At 39.4% G+C, this 4,648-nt stretch overlaps 1 pseudogene; it reads right to left on the bottom strand.

The window, feature by feature from the left end:
* Positions 1–2,084: 2,084 nt before the first annotated feature.
* LOC112818159 (L-lactate dehydrogenase A chain pseudogene) lies at positions 2,085–3,224 on the bottom strand (annotated as a pseudogene).
* Positions 3,225–4,648: the final 1,424 nt, after the last annotated feature.

The following is a 4,648-nucleotide window of genomic DNA, read 5'->3' as shown; positions in this document are numbered from 1 at the left end:
GGGAAGCCGTCTGGCCCTGGGCTTTTGTTTCTTGGGAGATTTTTGATGACTGTTTCAATTTCCTTAGTGGTTATAGGTCTGTTCAGGTTTTCTATTTCTTCCTGGTTCAATTTTGGTAGTTGATACATCTCTAGGAATGCACCCATTTCTTCCAGGTTCTCTAATTTGCTGGCATAGAGTTGCTCATAATATGTTCTTATAATTGTTTGTATTTCTTTGGTGTTGGTTGTGATCTCTCCTCTTTCATTCATGATTTTGTTGATTTGGGTCATTTCTCTTTTCTTTTTGATCAGTCTGGCCAGGGGTTTATCAATCTTGTTAATTCTTTCAAAGAACCAGCTCCTAGTTTCGTTGATCTGTTCTACTGTTCTTTTGGTTTCTAGTTCATTGATTTCTGCTCTGATCTTTATGATTTCTCTTCTCCTGCTGGGTTTAGGCTTTATTTGCTGTTCTTTCTCCAGCTCCTTTAGGTGTAGGGTTAGGTTGTGTATTTGAGACCTTTCTTGTTTCTTGAGAAAGGCTTGTATTGCTATATACTTTCCTCTCAGGACTGCCTTTGCTGTATCCCAAAGATTTTGAACAGTTGTGTTTTCATTTTCATTGGTTTCCATGAATTTTTTTAATCCTTCTTTACTTTCTTGGTTGACCCATTCATTCTTTAGTAGGATGCTCTTTAGCCTCCATGTATTTGAGTTCTTTCCGACTTTCCTCTTGTGATTGAGTTCTAGTTTCAAAGCATTGTGGTCTGAAAATATGCAGGGAATGATCCCAATCTTTTGGTACCGGTTGAGACCTGATTTGTGACCTAGGATGTGATCTATTCTGGAGAATGTTCCATGAGCACTAGAGAAGAATGTGTATTCCATTGCTTTGGGATGGAATGTTCTGAATATGTCTGGTCCAGTGTTTCATTTAAAGTCTTTATTTCCTTGTTGATCTTTTGCTTAGATGATCTGTCCATTTCAGTCAGGGGAGTGTTAAAGTCCCCCACTATTATTGTATTGTTGTCAATGTGTTTCTTTGCTTTTGTTATTAATTGCCTTATATAATTGGCTGCTCCCATGTTAGGGGCATAGATATTTAGAATTGTTAGATCTTCTTGTTGGATAGACCCTTTAAGTAGGATATAGTGTCCCTCCTCATCTCTTATTACAGTCTTTGTTTTAAAATCTAATTTGTCTGATATAAGGATTGCTACCTCAGCTTTCTTTTGGTGTCCATTAGCATGTTAAATGGTTTTCCACCCCCTCACTTTCAAACTGGGGGTGTCTTTGGGTCTAAAATGAGTCTCTTGCAGACAGCATATTGATGGGTCATGTTTTTTAATCCAATCTGATAGCCTGTGTCTTTTGGTTGGGGCATTTAGCCCATTTACATTCAAGGTAAGTATTGAGAGATATGAATTTAGTGCCATTGTATTGCCTGTAAGGTGACTGTTACTGTATATTGTCTGTGTTCCTTTCTGATCTATGCTGCTTTTAGGCTCTCTCTTTGCTTAGAGGACCCCTTTCAATATTTCTTGTAGGGCTGGTTTTGTGTTTGCAAATTCCTTTAGATTTTGTTTGTCCTGGAAGCTTTTTATCTCTCCTTTCTTTTCTTTTCTTTTTTTTTTTTCAAAAAAGAGTCACCGTTCAAAATTTATTTGGTATTTTAGTTGGTATGACACTTAGTTGGCTGCATTATCTTTTTACATTATATGGCCATGTACACCATATTCTGACATACATGGTACACAAAGTAAGATCCTTTAGGACAGTTACGCACAATACATGCAATATTGATTTTATACATTGGATCCCAGAACATGACTGATTGGAAAAGATAGACTAGGCATGTCGGGTGTTGGGGGAAGGAACCTGAAGTGACACACAGTAAACACACATCTGGTGTGCAGAGCAACCGCAGCTCTGGCAGTGGAGCCTCTGAGACGGTGGGGCTAACTTACGTTAACCAATTTAGGACTACAAAGACAGGTATCATCCAGTACCAGGATACAGCTGTAGGGTTTGGTGAACCATTCCTATTTGGAACTTTAGGAAACTGACGTTTTTTCTTAGGCCATTTTAATATTACTTGAGTAACAGATCAGATAATAAGGATAATATACACAACCTCCAACTAAAATCCTGCTATAGTCTAGACAGTGAAGTGGTACATTAGAAAACTTTAAAACTGCAGCTCCTTTTGGACCCCCCAAAGTGTATCTGCACTCTTCTTCAAACGGGCCTCCTCCTCAGAAGTCAGTATCACCTTCACAACATCTGAAATTCCATTCTGTCCCAAGATGCAAGGGACATTAAGGAAGACATCATCTTTAATTCCATAGAGACCCTTAATCCTGGTGGAAATTGGATGCACCCGCCTAAGATTCTTCATTATACTTTTGGCCAGATCTGCCACAGACAGTCCAATGGCCCAGGAGGTGTAGCCTTTCAGTTTGATCACCTCATAGGCACTGTCAACCACCTGTTTGTGAACCTCTTTCCACTGTTCCTTATCTGCATCAGTGCCTAAGTCAGGGTGCAGATTCTTCAGAGAGACACCAGCAACGTTCACTCCACTCCATACAGGCACACTGGGTCTCCATGCTCCCCAAGGACCCATCCGTGACAGCTTAATGGGTGAACTCCCAGTCTTTCCCCCATTAGGTAATGGAACCGGGCTGAATCCAGATTGCAACCACTTCCAATAACACGGTTTTTGGGAAAGCCACTTATCTTCCAAGCCACATAGGTCAAGATATCCACTGGATTGGAAACGACAAGCAACTTGCAGTTTGGGCTATATTCTATGATATTAGGAATGATGAACTTAAAGATGTTCATGTTACGCTGGACCAAATTAAGACATCTTTCTCCCTCTTGCTGACGTGCCCCAGCTGTGATAATAACCAGCTTGGAGTTTGCAGTCACATTATAATCTTTACCAGAGACAATTTTTGGTGTTTTAGGGAAAAGGCTGCCGTGCTGGAGATCCATCATCTCTCCCTTCAGTTTGTCTTCCATGACATCAACAAGAGCAAGTTCATCTGCCAAGTCCTTCATTAAGATACTGATGGCACAAGCCATGCCAACAGCACCAACCCCAACAACTGTGATCTTATTCTGGGGGGTATGTTCTTCCTTAAGAAGATTCTGAATCAGCTGATCTTTGAGAGTTGCCATTTTGGACTTAGAACCAAAAGGAATCGGGAGTGCACGTCGGGCGGGCGGGCGTCAGTGGCACGCAAGGTTGAATCCGGACTTGGCGGCAGCGGCTCTGACACTCTCTCCTTCTATTTTCAATGACAGCCTAGCTGGATATAGTATTCTTGGCTGCATATTTTTCTCGTTTAATGCTCTGAAGCTATCATGCCAGTCCTTTCTGGCCTGCTAGGTCTCTGTGGATAGGTCTGTTGCCAATCTAATGTTTCTACCATTGTAGGTTACATATCTCTTCTCCTGAGCTGCTTTCAGGATTTTTTCTTTGTCTCTGAGACTCGTAAGTTTTACTATTAGATGTCGGGATGTTGACCTATTTTTGTTGATTTTGAGAGGGGTTCTCTGTGCCTCCTGGATTTTGATGCCTGTTTCCTTCCCCACATTAGGGAAGTTCTCTGCTCTATAATTTGCTCCAATATACCTTCTGCCTCCCTCTCTCTTTCTTCTTCTTCTGGGATCCCAATTATTCTAATGTTGTTTCATCTTATCGTATCACTTATCTCTCGAATTCTGCCCTCATGATCCTGTAGTTGTTTATCTCTCTTTTTCTCAGCCTCTTTATTTTCTATCATTTGGTCTTCTATATTGCTGATTCTCTCTACTGCCTCATTTATCCTAGCAGTTAGTGCCCCCATTTATTGCACCTCATTAATAGCCTTTTTGATTTCGAATTGGTTAGATTTTAGTTCTTTTATTTCTCCAGAAAGGGTTTCCCTAATAACTTCCACACTTCTTTCAAGCCCAGCTAGTATCTTTAAAGTCATGATTCTGAACTCTAGGTCTGACATCGTACTAATGTCCGTATTGAGTAGGTCCCTGGCAGATGGTACTACCTCTTGTTCTTTTTGCTGAGGTGATTTTTTTCATCTTGTCATTTTGTCCAGAGGAGAACAGATGAATGAGAGAACAAAATGCTAACAGGTTAACAATGTGCCCAGCAAATATATTCTATACAAATCAGAAAAGACCTGAAACCGGGGGAAAAGAAAGGGAAAGAAAGAGAAAAGAAAGAGAAAAAAAGAAAAAGAAAAAGATAAAAAGAAACAAAAACAGAACAAAACAAAACAAAAAAAACAGAATATGATCAAATATGATCAGGCTAGTGCATAGATCAGTGCCACACACTATATTTTGGGCTTATTTTGGTCTGTTAGAAGAAAGTGCCTCCTAAAATTTTAAAGGAAGAAAGACTTATATATGTACAAAATAAGGGTTGATACAATGAAGGGATGGAAGATGATTGTAAAGATGAAAATTATAAAAGATTTTATAAAAGGAATTAATATGATAAGAAGTTGTTTGAAAAACGAAAGAGGAAGATTTAAAAAAAAAAAAAAACAAAGAAAAGAAAGAAAAAAGAAAAGAAAAAAAGGGAGAGAATGTGATCAGGCAGGAGACTAGAACAAAGCCATACACTAGTGATTTAGGGTATATTTTGATCTGTTAGA

Source organism: Callorhinus ursinus, unplaced genomic scaffold (genome assembly GCF_003265705.2).
Source record: "Callorhinus ursinus isolate GAN/ISIS: 27379988/994484 unplaced genomic scaffold, GSC_fseal_2.0 scaffold4011, whole genome shotgun sequence".
Classification (NCBI taxonomy): domain Eukaryota; kingdom Metazoa; phylum Chordata; class Mammalia; order Carnivora; family Otariidae; genus Callorhinus; species Callorhinus ursinus.
Note: the sequence above shows the minus strand (reverse complement) of the source record. Positions and strands in the feature narration are given on the sequence as shown.